Source organism: Cricetulus griseus, chromosome 2, assembly GCF_003668045.3.
Source record: "Cricetulus griseus strain 17A/GY chromosome 2, alternate assembly CriGri-PICRH-1.0, whole genome shotgun sequence".
NCBI classification, from domain to species: Eukaryota; Metazoa; Chordata; class Mammalia; order Rodentia; family Cricetidae; genus Cricetulus; species Cricetulus griseus.
Window position 1 is genome coordinate 375,914,280 of NC_048595.1, and position 21,509 is coordinate 375,935,788.

Consider the following 21,509-nt stretch of genomic DNA (forward strand, 5'->3'; position numbering starts at 1 on the left):
ACCATGTATAAAAAGAATGAACAAGCCGGATGTTGGTGGCACTCACCTTTAATCCCAGCACTCGGGAGGGAGAGGCAGGCAGATCTCTGTGAGTTCGAGGCCAGCCTGGTCTCCAGAGCAAGTGCCAGGATAGGCTCCAAAGCTACACAGAGAAACCCCGTCTCAAAAAACCAAAACAAACAAACAAACAAAAGAATGAACAAAAGAATGAACAGATAATATCATTAAGTTACCAGTGAATGGGACTCTGGAGATCAGAGGACAAGCCTCTGAGACCCAGGACAACAATAACTGCCAACATTCCAGAGGGCTCTTGTGGCTGGGACAGTCTGTGTACTTCCCGTAATGTGATCCTTTTCAGTCCCCGTGTGAAATATCCACAGTGACTACTGAGACTTTATGTATCAGGAATCTGAGGCTGAGTCACATGTTCCCTGTCCAAGAGCCCAACTGGGGAGTAGGTAGCCTGGGATTCGAACCTAGTCATGATCTACTCCCGCCACTGCTAGGCACTGCAAACTGAAGGCTTCCTGGAAGAGGTGTGGCAGTATCTGGCCTGGAAGAGTGACCAGATTGCCGAAGCTGGGAAGGGAGGCGTTTCTGCTATGGGGAAGTGGGCACACTGGAGGGCTGGTGCGGTGGAGCAGAAAGGGCCCTGGGGAAGAAGGTAGACAGGTGTTTCTGTTAAATAGCTCTGTGTCGCAGCCCACCCCAGGATGGAGCAGGCTGAGGCAAGCCGAGTGTAAGATGAGCTCAGGCGTCTGTGTGGGGTAGGACCCGGCAAGATAGCGAGCCGTATGGACCATTCATTGGGTAGGATCACTGGGGCTGCTCACTCTGAGCTCTCACTGCTTGGTCTCCATGGCATGGTGGCATCAGAACCATCAGCTTCCTACATCGTGGTTTCAAAACCGTATGTCAAAGACATCCAGAGGAAGCCACGCCATCTGTGATCTGCCATTGGAAGAAAGCCAGTGTCACTTCTGCAATGTGGGTCACAACAGTCACCGGGCGCCTGGACTTGGGGGAGGGAGGAACAGTGTGTCCAAGGTGCCTCTAGGTCAATGGCTCTCAACCTGTGGTCACAAACCCATATCAGATATTTTGTATATCATATATTTACATTACAACTCATAACAGTAGTAAAATTACAATTATGAAGTAGCAACAAAATAATTTTATGGCTGGGGTCACTACAAAATGAGGAACTGTTTTAAAGGGTGGCAGTGTTAGGAAGGTGTAGAACCACTGTGCTAGGTAGAGGAGAGAGTTCTGGAAGGGTGGAGGGTCAAGGCACTAGGTCTGTTTGGGAAACTCATTCCACCAAGGGAGATTATGGGCAGGACCAGTGTCAGCCAAGGACACTGATTGATGGGTTCCAGAGCTGGTTTGGGGGATGGGTGGCTTTATGTCTGAGACCTTTTATTTAGACATAAAACACTGTAAAGGAGCCAATGAGATGTCTCAGCAGATAAAGGCACTTTTCACAAAGCCTAATGACCTGACTCCAATCCCCAGGACCCACACAGTAAAGGGAGAGACCCAACTCCCAAAACTCTCTCATACACATGAATAATTGTAAAACACAGTAAGGCCTGAGGCGGTAGCCCACACCTGTCACCCAGCACTTGGGAGGCTGGGGTAGGAGGACTGCCACTCTGAACTACAGGGTGAGTTGCAGGCCTGCCTACTACACCTGGAATCAGTCCCAAAACAGGCAAACAAAACACAGCCAGTCAGTCACCTACACAGACCTTAATGTATATCTCTGGGGAATTTAACCCACACACACAGCAAAGTCACCATCAGCCTGCATCAGGTTCCAGTAACTTCTAACAACTTCCCACACAACCCCTCCCAGCCAGGTTCTCCCCTAGAGGAATTGTCCTCTCTCCAAGGATCCATTCCACCTGTTTTCTTCTTCCTGGAATTGGACTGAGCCCTACGTGCTGGTGTGTGTCTGGTATCTTTTCTATAGTCATTGGGTGAGAGTCCCCCTTAAGAGGCATGCGTTCGAAGACCGACCATTCTCACTGCTGAATAAGATCTTGTGTGTTAATAGACTGCTCTGGGCCAGTCTTGTGTGGAGACTCTAAGAAATACCTCTAACTCACACGTATTTCCTACGCTAACCACAGCCATGCCCGCTGTCTAGCTTCACCAAGGACAGGACCACTTAGTCACTAGGGCAGGTTTATGTTCAGTAGATCTGCCAAGTGGTGCTGTGACATCCTTGTACCGTTTGACTCTCCATCAGCTGTGTGTGAGCTCCAGTTCCCATCCCACCAATACCTGGGGCGTTTTGTTTGTTTGAGAGGAGACTTGGCTATGCAGCCCACATTGGTCTCAAGTTTGTGTTCTTCCTGCCTCAGCTGCCTCATGCTGAATGTCAGGGTTTTTGTCAGTCAGTCTCTTGAAGTTATGATAGGTAATGATGCTCACCAACCAGAGAGGCTCTGGAATCACCTAGGAGACAGGCCTCCAGGCACAACTGTAGAAGCTAATCTAAATGACATTAGCCTCTGGGCATAGCCTTGAAGGCTTAGAAAAGCTGAGGTGAGAAGAGTAACCCCCAAAGGAAGGTGATGTTCCTCCCAGAGCTGGGTTTCTGGATGGCATAAAAAGGAGAAAATGGGCGGAGCATAGGCATTCATCTCTCTTCCTCCTGACTGTGGATGTCATGTGACTAGTTGCTTCAAGCTCCAGACACCAGTATTTTCCCAACCATGAGGGACTGTACCCTCCAACTATGAACCAAAATAAGCTTGTGTGCTTGCTTCCTTCCTTCCTTCTCTCCCCCCCTCCCTCCTTCCTTCTTTCCTTTCTTTAGTTACTCTTGTCAGGCATTTTGTCATAATAAGAGGGAAAGTAACTAGGACAGAAGTGAGACCAGGTGTTTGAAAGCTCAGGAGAAACCACCAAGGCTGAGAGAGATCAAAGGCAGAGTGACACCAGATACAACCGTGTGGGTCCAGGGGACGTCTTACTAGTGCTTGATTTAATTCTGCTTTGTTTTATATCTTTTGACCATGATGAAGTGGGTTTTGAATTATTAAACTGAAAGTAATAACAGGGGAGGGGCTGGAGAGATGGCTCAGTGGTTAAGAGCACTGACTGTCCTTCCAGAGGACCTGGGTTTGAGTCCCAGAACCCACATGGCAGCTCATAAGTGCCTGTAACTCCAGTTCCAGGGGATCCAATGCCCTCTTCTGGAGTCCATGGATACAGGCATACACAGAAACACACAGCAAAACACCATACACCTAAAATAATAACAAAATAATTTTAAGTAAGAGTAATAATAGGAAGTGTTTCTGAGGGAAAAAAAAAAAAACACTTGATAGTGACAGAGACCAACTGAGAAATGGTTCTAAATATGGAACTTCATGCTGGGTGTGAATGCATGCACCTTTAATCCCAGCAGTAAGGAGGCAGGGGCAGCTTGATCCAAATAGTGAGTTTCAGGCTAACTAGGGCTACCCAGTAAGACCCTGTCTCAAACAAAAAGTCCAGAATTGTGGCTGAAGAGATGGGTCAGGGGTTAAGATCACTTGGGGTTCTTGCAGAGGAATTGGGTTGGTTCCCAACACTCACAACTGTCTGTAACACCAGTTCTGAGTGTGCCGACATGCTCTGGGTCCCCTGGCCACCTGCATGCACCTAGTGCACAGGAACTCATGTGGACATAATAAAAACAAATAAATCTTCTTCTGAAAAGTCCAAAATCCTAGCTGGGCAGAGGTGGCACACACCTTTAATCACAGCACTTGGGAAGCAGAGGCAAGCGGATCTCTATGAGTTTGAGGCCAGCCTGGTCAACAGACTGAGTTCCAGGACAGCTAAGGCTGTTACACAAAGAAATGCTGACTGGAAAAACAAAAGTTCAGAATCCTGAGCCTGGTGGTAGTGGTACATGACTTTAATCCCAGCACTTAGGAGGCAGAAGCAGGTGGATCCCTGTGAATTCAAGGCCAGCCTCGTCTACAGAGCCAGTTCCAGAACAGCCAGGGTTATACAGAGAAATCCTGTCTGGAGAAACAAAAAAAGGAAAGAAAAAAAAAAGAATGAGGAATGACAGGAAATGATATCATCGTTAGTGGATACACAGGACAGCTACTTGGGAGGAGGATCTCACAAGATATATTAAAGGAGGTTATATTCTAGACTTCATTTTTATTTGGTTTTGTTTTAAGTGATTTGCTTGTTTGCTTTGGTCTCTTGTTTTGTAGTGTTTTGAGCAGGGTCTTGTTATGTAGCCCTGGATGACTCTCTACTGGCTATGTAGACTACACAGGCCTTGAATTTAAGGCAATCTTCCTGCCTTAGCATCTCAAGTACTAAGACTAAAGGCATGTGATGCCTCACCCAGTTTTATTTATTTAATTATTTATTATTTATTTGTTTTTGAGACAGAGTCTTTCTACATACCCCTGGATGTGTGAGGACTCACTCTATAGATCAGGCTGGACTCGAATTAATAGAGATCTTTCTTCCTGCCTCTGCCTCCCATGTGATGGCATTAAAGGAGAGTGCCACCACACTCAGCTCAGCTTAACTTCTTTGTGTGTGTGTGTGCATTTTTGTTTTTTTCAAGACAGGGTTTCTCTGTGCAACAGCTATGGCTGTCCTGGAACTAGCTCTGTAAACCAGGCTGGTCTCGAACTCACAGAGATCCACCTGCCTCTGCCTCCTGGGTGCTGGGATCAAAGGAGTGTGCCACCACCACCTGGCCCAGCTTAATGCTCTCTCATAATGTCACCCAGCAATCATGTTCTGTGGTACTTGCCCAGAATGAAAATGTCCACACAAAATTCTGCACACATGTCGCTTTCAGTTTTATTTGTTGTTGCCAATACTTGGGGACAAGCACAATGTCCTTCAGTAGATGAATAGATAAACCGGGGTAACTCAGACAATAGAATATTATTCAGTGCTACAAAAAAAAATAAATAAATATGGAGCAAGCCAGCCAGGCTTGGTGAACTCCCAGCACTTGGGCAGTAAAGGGTGAAGGAAGGAGAATCAGGAGTTCAAGGCCAGCCTTGGCTGCATATGGGAGTTGGGAAACAGTGAGACACTCTATCACTACCTCCACACGCCCCCAAAAAAGGAAGAAAGAAATGAGCAGTCAAGAGTCAAGTGTACTGATGAACACCTGTGAACCCATCACTTGGAAGGTGGAGGCAGAAAGATCAAGGATTAAGCCAGCCTGTGCTATGTAGTGAGACCTAGTCTCAAAAACAGTAGAAAAAGAGAGAGGGGGGAAGGAGAAGAGAGTGGAGGGAGAGAGAAGAACCACTGAGTTATGACAGGCCGTGGAGGAGCCATACAGGCATTAATGAAACACTTGTTGCTGTCACGTTGGTATCAAGTTATTCCAAGTTATTATAATCCCAACTCAGATGATCTAGAAGAGAAAAAAACTCTAGAGACCATGGAATGGTAGGGAGGCTGCCAGAGGTTTGAGAGTTGACAAAGACAGATGACTCTAGTGGTGACAAGTGTCATACATGTTTGTCAAAATGACCACAGAATGTACAACAAGTGAATGCTGCTGTAAATATGGGCTCTGTGGCCAGTGATGGATCACATAAGTTCATTCACTATTATAATCTACATGACATTCTGCTGTGGGAGTTTGATTTAGAGAGAAGCTATATGGGAAATTCTGTCTTTCTGACTCAATGCTTTAAACCTAATATTTCTATTTTAAAAGTAGTCTATGTTTAAAAAGAAAGAAAGAAAAGGGCTTGAAGGGGCAGCTCAGACGCTAAGAGCATTTGCTTCTTGCAGAAGACCTGAGTTCAGTTTCCAGCACCCTTGTTGGGCAGCTCACACTGCCTGTAGCTCCAGCTCCAAAGGAATCTAATGCCCTCTTCTATCCTCTGAGGGCACTGCACTCATGTGGCATACAGACACACAGCCATGCACATAAGTAAAAAACACAATAAGTCTTTTTTAAAAGAAACTTAAAAAGAAAGGGAAATGTTAGAAAGGTAACTCAGTTGTAGAGCACTTACCTAGGCTCCATCCAACATAGCAAGAATCGAAGAATCAGCCAGGTGGTGGTGGCGCACGCCTTTAATCCCAGCACTCGGGAGACAGAAGCAGGTGGATCTCTGTGAATTCCAGGCCAGCCTGATCTGCAGAGGAAGTTCCAGGACAGCTAGAGCTACACAATGAGACCCTATCTCAAAAAAAAAAAAAAAAAGAAAGAAAGAAAGAAGAAAAGAAACAAGAAAGGAAGGAAGGAAGGAAGGAAGGGAGAAAGAAAGAAAGAAAGAAAGAAAACTTCTTAGAAATAAATCAACAAATGATGCAAAGAGCCTCAACACTGAAAAGCACAAAACATGATTCATTAGGAAAAATGCAGACAAACAAACCAACATGGAGTTCACACTTCATGCCCACCAGATGGCTCCGTTCCAAAAGATAAACTGAGCAGGCACGAGGAGAAATGAGAACTTCACCATTGCAGGTGGGAATGTGGGATGTGTGGTGGCTGTGGAAAACAGCTTGGCAGGTCCCCAAAAATTTAAACACAGGGTTTTTTATATCTCTTCAGTTTCCCAAGAGGATTAGCGGTGTGGCTCAATGCAAAGTCCTCACCTATCATGCCCAAGGCCCCAGGTTCCATTCCCCAGGACTAGGAAGGGAAAAAAAGTACCAAGAGAACTAAGGACACCCACACAAAAACTTATCCCATTGTGCTGGTTGTCAACATGACACAAACTAGAATCACTTAGGAAGAGGGACCCTCAGCTGAGGACTTGCCACTATACTGTGGGCAAGTTTACTCTCTAATGAATGGGGAAGAGCAGGTGGACTGTGGATGGTGCAGATGGGCCTGGGTTGTATAAGAAAGAAAGCCAGTAAGCAGTTTCCTCCATGGCCTCCCCTTCCGTTCCTGCCTCTAGGTTCCTGCCTTGACTTCCCACAAAGATAAGCTAAGATGTGAAAGTGTAAACTAGATAAGGCCCTCCCTACCCTAAGGTACTTGCAGCCAGTGTTTTATCCCACAACAGAGAGGAAACTGGGACACACATGAGGCTCAGCCAACACAGCTCTAGGTAGAATTGTTCCCAGATCTATAACTAAAGCAGATCAGCACGTTATTTAGCCATAAAAAGGAGGCTGGGATGTGGCACAATTGGTGGAGTACTTGCCTGCTATGCATGAAGTCCTGGGTTCCAGCCCTATTACTGCAAAATAAAAATAAATATGTGTTAATGGTGGTCATACGGGTAACCCCAGCACTTGGGAGGCAGAGGCAGTTCTAGCTCTGAGTTCAAGGCCAGCCTGATCCAGGACAGCCAGGGCTACACAGAGAAACCCTGTCTCAAAAAAAAAAAAAATTCAAGCTACAACATGGATATTGTAGACTAACTTTGCAAACACTATGCTAAGTGATAGAAGCCAGTCCCAAAAGAACAAGCGTCATGTGATTCCATCTATATGAAGGCTCCAGACTAGGCAGTGCCATGCATATAGAAATTGACTAACGACTAGAAAAGTAATGAGAGGGAAAGGTGACTGCCAACACATACCAGCTTGATCAGGTATCATTTGGGGAAGAAACAAATATTCAGGAAGTAGACATTGGCAATGAATGTAAACATATGAGAATCCACAGAAATGTCCACTTTATTTTTATAAATGTGTTTATGAAGTGTTTGAAGACCACACCTTAGGATGTGGCGTCAGTGTGAGGACGTGACCCCTTATGGGGAAGAGGAAGGGTTTGCTGTCTCTCTTGGGTTGTGGTCAGTTCATCCTGTAGGAGACCCTGCATCTCCAAGAGCAGAAGACTGAGCAGTTATTTACCATCATTGTGTGAGCACTCCTCAAATAAATGTCTGTTAATTCTTTATTCTGGCTAAAGTTCATGGACTTCCTTTAACCTGCCTTCAGCTGACTTTGCCTGCACCTCTAGGGCATTGAGAGGACTGGTGTGCACCACACACCAGGCACTTACATACTTTATTATGTATTGTAGGGAGGGGGGAGACTTGTGTCACTTCACTCACCTGTGTGACAGAGGACAACTTTAGGAAGTTAATTCTTTTCTTTCCTACCATGTGGCTTCCAGGAATAGAACTCAAGTTGTCATCCCTGACAGCAAAAACCATCATGTGCTGAACCATCTCACCTACCCCAACTGTACACTCTAAACAGGTGGATTTGGGGAACTGATGGTGTAGCCCAGTAGTAGAGCATTGCTAGCTCAGCAGACTTGCCTGGGTTTGATCCCCACAGGAAAAGAAAAAATATGGGGCGGGGGGGTGAATTTCATAGTATGTGTTATATCTCATATTTTTTTTGAAATAGGATTCACAATGGGAAAAAACAGAAACCCAGGCTCAGGAGGCAGAGTCAGGCAGATCTCTGTGTGTTCGAGACCAGCCTGGTCTACAGAGCTAGTTCCAGGACAGCTAGGGCCGTTAACTCAGAGAAACCCTGTCTTGAAAAACCAAAAGAAAAAGAAAAAAAAGAAAGAGAGAGAGAGAGAGGGGAAGGAAGGAAGGAAGGAAGGAAGGAAGGAAGGAAGGAAGGAAGAAAGAAAGAAAGAAAGAAAGAAAGAAAGAAAGAAAGAAAGAAAGGAGGATTCACTGTGTAGCCCTGACTGGTCTGGAACTTTCTATGTATGTAGACTAGACTGGCCTCTAACACACATATCCACCTGCCTCTATCTCTTGAGTGCTAGGATAAAGAGCATGTGTCACCATGCCTGGTCCATAACTCTTTTTTTTTTTAATTTTAAAGACATTATGAGCTGGTCATGGTGGCATCTTCTAATGATCTTATCACTGGAAGTGGAGGCAGGAGGATGAGGAATTCAAGAGCAGCCTGGGCTACAATAGACCCTATCTCAAAACAGCAACAAAAATAAAAACATACTGTTATGAATTAAATGATATCTAAGTTGATTTTAAAGTTTCTGGGAAATGGAAAAAGAAAAGCCATTTGTATAGAATAACAATCAACGAGAACAGAGGCAAGAACTGTGCTGACTACAGTAATGTTGATATGGGGTCTGCACAGACCAAGTGTTGGGACAGACACCCCAGCCACAAAAAGGTGTGCTGATTCCATTAATTTCCAGGGGCTGACAGAAAAAAAAAAATGGTCAGCACAAGGTCAGTCAAGGTGGCTTAGTGGGGTCAGGTGCTTGCCACCAAGGCTGACAGCCTGACGCCCAAACCCACATAGTGAAGAAGAGAACTGACTCCAGTCTCTATATGTGGGTGCTTTGTGGTTTACACACACAGTTTCAGGCCAACCAGGGTCACAGAGTGAAATCCTAACTCAATACACATACACACACACACACACACACACACACACACACACACACACACACACACACGAGACAGGTTTTCTCTGTATTGCTTTGGAAGTTGTCCTGCTTTGGCAGTTATTTTCATTTATGGTTTTTTGAGACAGGATTTCTCTGTATCTTTAGAGCCTGTCCTGGAACTAGCTCTGTGGATCTGGCTGGCCTTGAACTTACAGAGCTCCACGAGCCTCTGCCTCCCGAGTACTAGGATTAAAGGTGTGTGCGCCACCACCGCCCAGCTAGGTTTCCCTTTTTTTTTTTTTTTTTTTTAAATACCACAAAGTCAGTGGAATTCTCTTTCCTCGCAGTTCTGGTGACTGAAATCTGTATCAGGCCCAAGTCAAGGCATTTGCTAGGGCTACAATCCTTCTGCAGGCTCCGCCAGCTCTGGCAGCCTGACCCTGCTGGTTTAAGGCCAAGACAACCCTGTCTTTACAAATCAGCACTTTCAAACCTTCTGAAGATGAGAGTATTGAGTCGGCGTGGCAGTGCACTACGTAATCCTAGCATGGGGAAGCAGAGGCAGGAGAATCAAAGTGAGTTCCAAATCCTGTCTCAAAATAAATGAGAGAAGAAGGGAGATGGGGTGAGGGGGAGGAAAGAAGTGTCTCTTTCTTCATGTAGCCCAGGCTGGCCTTGCACTTGTAGCGATCTTCCTTCCTCTGCATCCACGGTACTGGGATTACGGGGAATTGAACATATACCCAGCTTCTCTGCTGTACCTTTACAAGGCTTCCTAGGTCATGTTCATGTGTGTGTGGTTTCATGCATATGTGTTTATGCGTGTGTTTACACATGTGTGCATGTGTGTGTATATGTGTATGTGCATGTGTACGTGTGTGTGTGTGTGTGTGTGTGTGTGTGTGTGTGTGTGTGTGTGTGTGATCTCCCATATCTTCCTTATCTGCGTTCGAATCTGCACCTGCATGGATTATCCAGGGTCATATCAAGATTCTAAACTTAACTGTACCTGCAAAGATTGTGCGTGGAAGGTGACATTCATAGGCTCCAGGGAATAGGGGATGTGAACCTTGGCTGGCTGGGAGTGAGGAGTTTGCTAATGCAGATTAAGGACAGAAATCCCAGGTCTAGTTCTGAACGCTTAAAACAATTAAACCTCAGAATTCAAGCAAGACAACTCATGACCTCAGAAGAATGATTTCCTACTAAAGCCAAAAGATTCACCACTGATATTACTGTGAAGTGACTATCCTCCAAGCCAAGCAACCACCATCTTGGGAGAATACAGCTTTGCCCAGCTGCAAAAGGGTTAACCCAGCTAGACTTGTTGACAGTTTATGCCCCTCATGGAGGGGTAGGGAGGGTCACCTGACCCTCTTGTAAACAACCAGCCACTCTCTCTATATTGTATGCTACTCTGCCTTAATTGAATGTAGGCTGGGAGGGGCTAGAATATATAGGTGGGGGAATAGAAAGGGGGGGGATCGACTTGTCTTAGTTTTCTATTGCTGTGATAAAACACCATGACCAGGCCAGGCACTGTGGTGGTGGTGGTGGTGACAGCAGCTCACACCTTTAATCCCAGCACTCAGATGGCAGAGGCAGGCAGATCTTTGTGAGTTCGAGACCAGCCCAGTCTACAGAGCCAGTTCCAGGATAATCAGGACTGTTACACAGAGAAACCCTGTCTTGCAAAACAAAAACAAATATAAAACACCATGAACAAAAGCAAGTTGGGGAGGAAAGGGTTTATTTCAGCTTACAGTTCCACACCATAGTGTGGAAGTCAGGACAGAAACGCAAACAGGGAAGGAACCCAGAGGCAGGAGCTGATGCAGAGACCTTGGAGGAATGCTGCTTACAGGCTTGCTGCTCTTGACTTGCTCAGCCTGCTCTCTTATACCATCCAGGACACCTGCCCAATAGCGGTAATCACTTACCATGAGCTAGACCCTCACCCATCAGTCATCAATCAAGAAAATGCACCACAGGCTTGACCACAGGCCAGTCAAGTGCGGGCATGTTCTCTATTGAAGTTCCTTCTTCCAAAATGACTCTCTCTTGCGTCAAGGTTACATAAAACCAGCCAGTATAGGGCCCTATCTATGCAACTGTGGGGTAGCCCTCATCCCTGATGGGTAAAGGCCTTCTGAGTAAAGCCTTTCAAGGGAGGAGCCCACATCCCTGTAACTGGCCCCTCTCTAAGGAAGCCCAGTAAAGCCGCCGGTTCTCCGGAGTGAAATCTGGTGGAACTGTGCCTCAATTTGTCATTGCAACCTTGGGAGGAGGGGTAGATGTTGTTTACTCTCCCCTTGGGATGGAATTTAAAAATTGAAAAAAAGAAAAGAAACAGAGAACATGGTTCCATCAGTTAGGTCCTTTGCAAGCATAAGGACCTGACTTCAAATCCACATTAAACTTACAATTTAAAAAGCTGGGCGTCGCCAGATGGTGCTGGCTCATGAGGCAGAGGCAGGCCAATCTCTGTGAGTTCAAGGCCAGCCTGGTCTACAAAGAGTTCCAGTATAGCCAGAGAAACCTCATTTTGAAAAAAAAAAAAAGCTTGATGGTGCGTGTTTGACACCCTAGCTGTAGTGAGATGATTGTGACCCACATAATCTATGTAAATATGGTAACCCACAAATGGGTAACCCACATAATTTATATAAATGCGTACATATGTATGTATGCATGTGTGAAATTCTACATGCAGAGGCTGGGTCAGAGCCACTTTCTGCAATACTCCAAGACAGACACACGGTGGCGCCCACAGCCCATAGGCTGCTGCCACTCAGTCCCAGCTTCCAGGCAGACGGATGAAAAGACCAGGTAACACTTCTCTGTTCCAGGGAGTGGCCATGTTCATGACAGCCACCCAGTTCATGATCAGGAGGCTGGACTAGTGGGATCAGAGGAGGGGCTTACCCAGAGGAGGAGGGAAACAGAAGAGAGTACTGGTTTGGGATATTGCCAGCCAGCCCCCCTTTCCCCCAAAACACGTCCACCAGTAATTTTAGGACCTGGGTAGACGTTATGTTCAATGACAAGTGTCCTTAGAACAAGAGAAGACAGACCTGGGGAGGGTCACACAGAAGCAGGCTGAGGCTGGCATAAGAGGCAGGAAGAATCTTGGAGCCTTCAGGCATCTTCATCTCGGCCTCCTGCCCTACGGAGGCCAAAAGCATCCTTTCTGTTATATTCAGCCACCAGCATCATGCTCTTTTGTTACTGCAGCTGCAGGAAACTGATACATATGTTGAAAATCTCCCCCTGCCACTCACCCTACCTGTCAACTTTTTCCCCCAGTTATCTACAGAAAGATGTCCAAGACCCCCAACACTTCATCCCACAATTTCTCCATCCACACTACCCCCACTCAGGCTTTCAGACCTCTCAAGCACTGTTTTTGGTGGTCTTTGTCCAAGGTGGCCTTCCTTTCCTTATTAGGCCTCTGCACAAATCCTACCCACCCTTTGAGGACCTCCTACAATGTCCCCTACTAAACAATTTACGGTGCTCTGAGTTACTGGCTCTCTGTAAACCTGCATTCTTCCATCTCCCCTGCCACAGAATTCACTCACTCATTGTCAGTGTCAGCTCAGCTCTGTGTGACCCCAGGAGTCCCAGCCCTGACCTTTCCACACCTAGAACTACTATTCTAGCTCAGGCCTCTCCATGTTTGTGTCTGTGCATTATGCGCAGGTGTCCATGTTAGCATTCGTGGAGGCCAGAGGCAGATGCTGGGTGTCTTCTTCCATTGCTCTCACATTATTCTTTAAATGGATTTATTGAGAGGGAGAGAGGAGAGAGAAGAAAGAAGAGAGAGGAGAGAGAGAGAGAGAGAGAGAGAGAGAGAGAGAGAGAGAGAGAGAGAAAGAGAAAGAGAGAGCTCACAGGTATGCAAGTGTGCCACAACACAACTAGATGTCAGGGACAGCTTTTATCTGCTGAGTCAGCTCATCAGCTGCCTTATTTGGGGGGACAGGGTCTCTCACTGAATCTGGAGCTCACCGGTTGGCTGGACTGGTTGGTCAGTGAGCCCTCCAGGATTTGCCAATGGCCTCCTTCCCCACACTGGAGTTACAGGTACATTGCCTCACCCAGCTTTGTTCATGTGCTCTGGGAAGCAGACCCCAGGTCTGAATGCTTGTACAGCAAGGGAGGGCCTTACCCACCGACCCATCTCTCCAGCCCTAGATGCCCCATCTTTCACCAGAGTCCTGGTGCTACCTCCTCACTATGGCCTCTCCAGGCAATCACCTCTCCACAGTCCTGCTGCTCAGTCTATGTGTATCACACAGTCCTGCTCCAAAGCCTCCTATGGCCCCTGCTTCTTCGAAGTGACTGTCCAAAAGGGGAAATGATATCTTCAAATCTCCCTTCCCCAGAATTCCCTTCTAGTGCTCCACATGTCTCACATTACATGGTCTGGGCCTTCGCACAGACACTGCCCTTCACCTGTGCTGCTGCTGGCTAGATGCTCAATATTGTGGGTTTGCTCAAGACAGTACTGACCTAGCATCAACACTAAACAAGCTAACACTTCCCAAGGCTGACCACAGAGCAGATACTGTTTCAAGCTCTCTCCACACTTCATCACTGAGTCCTCTTAATGACCCCAGCAAAAAGACACCATTACTGCCCATAGGTGGGAAAATCAAGGGCCCAAAGAAGAAAGGACTATGCAGAAGAAGCAGCTGCTGACCCCTGCCTGCACTGTCCTTCCTCTAGGTGGGGCCTCTGAAACGTCAGACTGGGTCCTGAAAGTCCCCTCACCCACCAACCACCATTTGGAATTAGCCCCTTCTGCAGTGGTCTCTCCCAGGGAACTTCTGGAAAGCCCGGCTTGTCTAGGGCCCTGGCAACTGGTGCAGGGAGGGTGGAATGGATGAGGAATGGGGCTAGTTTCCAGGGAAATGAAATCCTGGGGATTTCTCACCCTCCACAAAGAAAAGAACAAATTATGCAAATTCTTGGGTCCAGGCCCCTGGCCACCTCCTCAGCTCCCCTCCTCAGCCTCTCCCTGAGCTTCTGGGAGGGTGTAGGGCTCAGCAGAAAGTGCCCCGGGCTCTCCAGAAGCAGTTTCCTGATTACAAACGAAACTGGGGCTCAGAACTGGTGAATCACTGTGGCCGCCAGCCAGGACATGCTGGGTGTCAGGTGGGGCGAGCAGGATGCTGACATGTTGCTGGCCTTCCTACCTTCTGCCAACCTCAGTGTTGCCACCGTCACATCAGGTCTCGGTGACGACGTCTAGACAAGGACCCAGCTCTGAGTATGGAAGAGTTTGAGCAACTTCTCCTACCCCAGGTCCAACCCCAAGGAACCAATAGCCCAAGTGGTTCACAAACCACCTGCCCCTGGAGGCAGAAGCAGCTATCTCTGGGTTCAAACGCCTTAATGGGCAAAGCGGTAACACTCACAGGTAGAGGGAACCTCGAACTAAGAGCCCAGGTCCAGGCTCAAACCCCAAACCCACTCACAGTCCATGGGGATATGACCTTTGACACATTTCTTAGCATCTGCAGGCCTCAGTTTCCCCCACAGTAAATGGGAGGAAATGAGTTATCCCCAGTATGTTGGGCTTGTTGAAAGGGAGGTGGGGTACACAGGAACAAGGCTTCCAGAACTCCTGGATAAAAGCTCCTTTATACAGAGGGGATTGGGGGGCCGGTTAGAGAGGTCACTTAGTTGGTAAAGTGCTTGCTGCAAGAATGTGAGGTCCAGAGTTCAATCTCCATTGCCTAGGTAAAAAACAAACAAACAAACAAAAACAAACAAAAAACAGGCATTCATTGCAACACAGGCTCCTTTTTCATTCTTTCTTATTTGTTTGGTTTGTTTGTTTTTGTCTTTTTGTTTTGTTTTGCTTGAGACAGGGTTTCTCTGTGTAGCCCTGGCTGTCCTGGAACTCACTGTAGACCAGGCTGGCCTCAAACTCACAGAGATCCACCTGCCTCTGCCTCCCGAGTGCTGGTATAAAAAGCATGCGCTACCACTGCCCAGCTCACAGGTTCCTATAATCACAGAATTGGGGAGGATTGGGAACACAGGAGAATTCCTGGTGCCTGCTAGCCAGATAGTCTAAGCAATCAGTGAGCCCCAGGCTCACTGAGAGACCTGTCTCAAAATATAAGGTAGATAGATACGGGGCGAGGTAGCAAATGCCTTTAATTCCAGAACTCAGGAGGCAGAGGCAAGTGGATCTCTGATCTCAATGAGTTCAAGGCCAGCCTGGTCTACATAGACTGGCCCCATCTCAAAAAAAAATTAGAAAGTGGAAAAATCATTGAGGAAGACATTGTGTTGGCCTCTGCACACATACATTCAAGTGTATGTGCGTGTGCACACACAACACATACATAGTATAATGATAATACATACATACATACATACATACATACATACATAAAATACTTAAAAGAATGTTTTCACAAGGAGGCGCATCAGAAGAGGTCCTTGCTGTCATCAGAGAAGAATGTGTCAGAACTATCTTGTGGCCTTTGCCTACCCCCGCCCCACCCCATGCCTGTCCCTCAGAGACAGTGGGGGCAGGGAGGGAGGTCATGCTTCTGGAGATTCCTTGGCTAGGCAAGCCTGGGAACCCCCGCTGAGTGTTGGGTCTTTGCTGGAGGCTTCTCCTGACTAAATCACTTTCCACCCACCTGGTAGCATGTCTTTGGACCAGAATCAACTTTCCCTTCCCTAATAATAACACAAATCAGAACGGAGTGTGGCGTAAGCACCAGCCGAGCTGGCGCTAAACGGTTAGTTAATTGACCTCATAGGCAATTACTTTCAGCTCTGCCTTACAGGGGGAACAACTGAAGCCAGGAAGGTGAATTACTTGCTCAGAGTCACACAGCTGGATGGCCCTTTAGCACAGCCTTTACAGACTGTCGCAGCACTTGGACCAGGCTGTTAGCCATAGCTGGCCTAGGAAAGCTGCTGCTCCTCCCAGGGCAAATCACAGGTTAAAGGGCCCCGCTGTTGCTGCAGTACAACCCACACCACCAAATCCCTGGCCTTTCCTTTATCAGGCTCCACACTGCATTCCTGAGGGGCCACAGAAGGCATTCTACAGCATGGGAAGCCGGACTCAGAGGATTCCAACCCCCTCACCATCCCTGCCCTCACCTTTCCCTTCTCCTGTGCCTGTCTCCCAACCCCACCACACTGTTAGCATCTCTCTAGAAATGGCATACCTTTGGCCAGACTGTTTTCCTGGGCTGTTTCAGGAATCCACAGTGAGAAGCTGCTGCCTCTTACGAGAAGCCCTCTGTAACTGCCTCATGCTGCTGGACCAGCTCCCTCCAATACAGCTGTCTCAAAAGCCCACAAAGTGTGCCCGTAGGGCTGGTTTCTGGGTACTCTGAGCTAGGGGGCTGTGGAGAAGAACAGAAACAAATGGGGGGGGCACTGACTTTTTCCACTTGAGTGAGGAGTGACTCCCGGGCCACAGCTCTGGTCTTTTTTCACAAGGTCATGCCCCTCAGGTCCTGGATCAATACCTGTTGGGTAACCATCGGAAGAGCTGGCTGTGATAACCTTCAGGGCCGTGTTGTTTTCTTCTGCAGGGTGGCCTTTGGCCATCCCCACACTGGTTGTCACCCCTGAGCCCTGGAGCTTCGCTATGAAGTATATCTGGCCACTATCTCCCAGCAGGTCCTGGGCCTTAGCCAATTCCATCCTTCAGGGTATGGAAGTCTCAGAAAAGGTGAAGGCATCTCAGCTCATCTGTGTTGTGTCGTCCCCCATCCCCTCCAGCTTCGTAGGCAGAAAGATCTGTCCTTCCTCTAGACTCAATCTCCCCTGAAGAAGCTTCGAGGGCAAAGTTGACACTTGGGAGAGCCCTGCCTACCGGCCTGGGCTCTGGTACTTAGATACTCAGCCCCAGTACTTAGGTACTCAACTCCTCCAGTCGGCCAGTATTCTAACTATTCTAAGGCTCCTCACTTCCTATCCCACATGGGGTACAGTCTGAGTCCTGCTGGCTAGTGTTCCAGAGGCCCCTCCCACGCAGCCAGAGCTGAGGGGCTGCTCCCAAGCCTATCCGAGTCACCGCCCCTGAGGGTCCTTGGGATTCTTGTAAACAGGAAGCCCCTGCTCCCCCCTCACAGACCTCCATGTTGTGCAGACACTGGGCTCTGAAAACCAGGACTCTTGACCTCTCCGGCTGTGTTTCCTGTTAGCCAGGCTAGGGAGAGGGAGATGGAATGGTCTGGAGGGGGAGGGGGGAGGGGGGAGGGGGGGGGGGACGGTGACAGCTGAGGAAAGCCTGATACTGAAAGATCTAGAGCACCCCTGCACATAGTGGGTATTCAGTAAACTTGTTAAGGAGCCCAAAGCCCGCCCCCCACACTCCCACGGAAGAGCAATATCATTGAAGGGGTGGACACTGGGCCACCAGGGCCTGGCAGCCCTGGTGGCCTGGTCCCCAAGGCTCAGCATCCCCCCACTGTCCCTGTCTGGCTCCGCCCCAGCTCTGGCAGCCTGAGCCAGGCCACTGTCTCAAGGCCCTTTATTTTTAAAATCCCTGTGGTATTCCTGCCTGAGCCTAAGGAGCAATGCCAGCCACAGTGAGCCTGCGGCCTGGGCTCGGGCCCAGAGGCGCCGGGCGGGGCATCCGGCCACCCTGCAGCTGCTGGGCAATTCTGGGAGGGCTTTGAGGCCAGCTGCCCTGCTGAGGAAGCCCTGGAATGCCCAGACTTTCAGGCCTGAGGCTCTGGCCCTTGTCCTTGGTGGAGAAGGGGTCCACTAGGGTGGAAGCTGAACTGTGACTGAATCCAGTGGTGCACGCTGCTGCAAAATGAGTCACGGTCTCCCCATATCTGATCCAGAAAACTGAGAAGAAAGGGGCACATATCGGCCCTGAGGGAGAGACAGCCAGGGGCCTACAGAGGAGATGGCTTTGTGGTGGTGGAATAGGTCTGTAAGGAGCCTCAGACTAGAATCCAAGAAGCCCAGCCCAGGCCTCGCTCCAGCTCTTTCCAGCTGTCTGACCTTGGGGGAATCACTCAACATCTCTGGGACTTCAGTTGCTCCCCTGTAACAGGGAAGCATCGTGGAAGGCTGTGGTCACTCCCAGATACTGTGGGGAAAAGATTTCACAGTCCCTTCCCTCATGGAGCTGGGGGGAAAGGGTCATTGTATAGTAGTTCCTAAGGACAGAGGGGGGACATAAATAAAAGGTTAGTGATGGACTGTGGAGAGAGAACCAGGGGGAGATCTCACAGGGCTCTGAGTGAGCTGGTAACCTTTCTGCTATGTCAGCAAAGAGCCTGGTAGGCAGAAGGAATGGCAGTGCAAAGGCCCTGAGACAGGAGGAGGTGGGAGTGGCCTAAGTAGAGGACAAGGAAAGGCTTTGACCTGGAAGGAGTTATTAGCTGTCCCTAGAAGAAGCTGGAGCAGGCTGCGTCAGACAGACTCATGTACACTCTTGGGCTGCCCCTGTGCCCCTTCTCTTTCATTTAGTGTATGAGGAACGCCAGGGTGGCGGGCCAGCCAATGTGTTTGTTATGCTCCCTTGATTGACACAGGGTGCTCACCCTGAGCCAACTTGTTCTTACCTTTGATCCTCCCAGAAGTGAGGTAAGGCAAAGAGGACTCATTACTATATTCTCAGTTGATAGGTGCGGAAACTGAGGCAGGAGGGGCAGAGCAATGATGGCGGTTTGTCCAAATCACCTACTTCACATCTTCCATGTGAAGAGATGGCTCAGCCTTCAGACTAACCCCTTCACCCTAGGCCAGCCGGCTTCTCCTGTGGTAGCCCTTTGTGTACCCAGCCTTGGCTGCCTTAAAAGCATGTCCTGCCTCATCCCACCCTTCACCCCAGTACCTACAAACCCCAGCACACAGTCTTCAACCAGGAGGCACCAGCCACTCTTCCCCAGCCCCCACCCTTCAGAGCAGGCAAAGAATGTGGCCTGAGCTTCCCTTGGGGGCTCTGGCCAGCAAGCCTTGGCAGGAGACCTCGCTGAGTCAACACAAGGCTAGCTGGAGCTCACACTGCCCACCAAAGCAGCATTAGAGACCCAGAAGGAATGACTGCCTGCTCCCACCCTCCCTCCCTACAATAACCCCCCTTCCTGCTTGGGACTCCAGCCAACAGGGTTAACTCTTGAGACTCTGTGGACAGGTCACTGGTCAGTACCCCAGCAGAGAGGTGCTGTGGACCTCAGGCAAGTCACAACCCCATTCTGGTTCATTTTCCTCACCTGTGAGAGGCTCATCCTTGTGGAGCCTCTATGATGTAACAGAGAGTTCTCTACAGTAAAACCTTAGGAGTGGCCCCTCTGCCAGACGGGAGTGTGAATTCTTGACTTCAAACGCAATAGTTTGCTCTTGTAGCCAGTCCCCTGACCTGGTGCTTAATTAGTCTGTTGGGCTGTGACAGTGAAGCCCACGACAAAGCTCTAAGCCTGGGCAGCTACCATTGCTATGACACACAGCCCAGCCTGCATCTGTAAAACAGCTTTCCTGGGCTGCTTCTTTGATGGTAGGCATTATTCTTCCCATTTTACAGACAGACAAACTGAGGCAAGGGAGGATAAGAAGCTTTCCCAAGAGTTCTAGCTGGGACTTGCTGGAGCCAGGCCTTTCGACACTTGAAAGGAACTTCAGGGACATCTCTGTGTGTGGCAATTGAGGTGGAGGGAGGGACAACTGGGGAGCAGAAGGGGTGGGTTGAACTCTGCTGTTTCAGGGAGACATCTTGCCTGGTTGGAGTCACCCTCTCAGGAGAGTGGTGAGCTCTCTGCCATCCAAAGGATGTGTGTAGCAGCTGTCCATCAGACATGTTCGGCAATTCCTACCCCAGGAGGAAGTGGGTACCACGTTTGGGACTCCTTCTGACACTTTAACAGGGAGAGGGAGAGGACTGTGTGTGATCTTAAAGCCTTGAGTGTTCTGTGAGGGGCCATAGACCCACTTTTCAGGGCAGTTTTCACACTCCCCAGGAGGAAGTCTCTGTGTGCCCTCGGCCCCGTGTCCTCACTGGACAATGGACTGTGAGGATGAAAAAGAACACAGCCAGCCCAGCCTGCCAGCTCCACACAGCAGGGTCCAGCCCTGACCATCTTCCTTCCATCATCAGCAAAGAGAACAGGAAACTAGGAGCCAGCAAGCCTGGTGGGGTGGAGGCAGGGACAGAGGTGCCATTGGCTGAAGCAGGGGCTGGGCCAGGAGTGCCAGTGCATTCCTTTCTGGACTTGAGACTGTCAACCCCATGGGCAAGAGCCCACGGGGGGTTCAGTGGAGAAGCCTCACTTACATATCTTGGGCCAGGCTGGAAGGACTGTGTTGGTGATGATCAGAGCCCATGCCTGGCCCACAGCCCAAGGGCCTATCTCTCCAGCCAGGCTGGACCATAGAGAATAGGCTATTGTTTGTCCTGCTCTTAACGTGTTTCCTGTCCCCCAGCCCCTCCCCTCTCACCCACCCCCTCAAGTAAAGAACAAAGGTCTCCTGGATGTGGACCCCTCCCCACCCTTCCATCCTGGGCCTGGCCAGCTTGGAAGTATTCAGTCCCATCACCCAGGGGACAATGGGTCACCTGGCCCTGACCTCTTCTGATGTCCTTCCCACCCTTTGCAACTGTAGGCTCCTCAAACCCCCCCACCCCATGTTCCCCTGTGTCCTTCTCAGGGTGGGGCCAAGGAACCAGCCCCACACCCTTCCTCAGCTCCCCCCCACCCCATGTCTTGTTCTCCTGGAGAAAGAGAGACAGTGTGCAGTGGGGTGGGGGAGTCCTTCTCTACCGCATTTCCCTGTGGACCAGGGAGCTAGGAACCAGAGCTAAGCCTCCCAGAAGGCTCCTCAGGAGAGAACTCATCCAAGTTCTTGCCTTTTTCCCAGAGCCTGGAATTCCAGAGGCGTTTCTGGCTCCACAGCTGTCTCTGAATTGTGCTCTGTGGGCCTCTAGCTCCACACCCCATGAAATCCTTGGGATTAACTCCTGTCTTGGCCCCATGGCACTCAAGAACCCCTTCACACCCAGGCTTGAGAAGCAGCTAAGAGAGACAGACTGGCACTCATCTGTGGTCATCAGGCCATCCCCAATTCTGAGATGTCAGTCCTCCTCAGATAATGCTTCCTGACCGTGGCTACATGCACACATGCCACACATACTCATAGTGTATCCAGCCTGCTTTTCGGGCCTTCTAGTTTATACAGCCTCCTTAACTGTATCCATAGAGCCTCTTCCTCG

The 21,509-nt window shown here is 49.0% G+C and overlaps 1 long non-coding RNA gene across 4 annotated transcripts; it reads right to left on the reverse strand.

Annotated features, from left to right (window-relative positions):
- Positions 1 to 6,250: 6,250 nt before the first annotated feature.
- On the reverse strand, positions 6,251 to 17,412 carry LOC103164534. 4 transcript variants are annotated; one of them, XR_004768604.1, is made up of 4 exons: positions 16,810 to 17,412; positions 16,504 to 16,683; positions 12,373 to 12,464; positions 11,152 to 11,213 (listed from the first exon to the last, which is right to left on the reverse strand). It is a non-coding gene; the product is annotated as an uncharacterized LOC103164534 (long non-coding RNA). The 4 variants fall into 4 exon arrangements; XR_003483061.2 differs by having other exon boundaries at positions 12,373 to 15,042; XR_004768605.1 differs by lacking the exons at positions 11,152 to 11,213; positions 12,373 to 12,464 and adding an exon at positions 6,251 to 7,202 and having other exon boundaries at positions 16,810 to 17,407.
- Between the last annotated feature and the right edge of the window lie 4,097 nt (positions 17,413 to 21,509).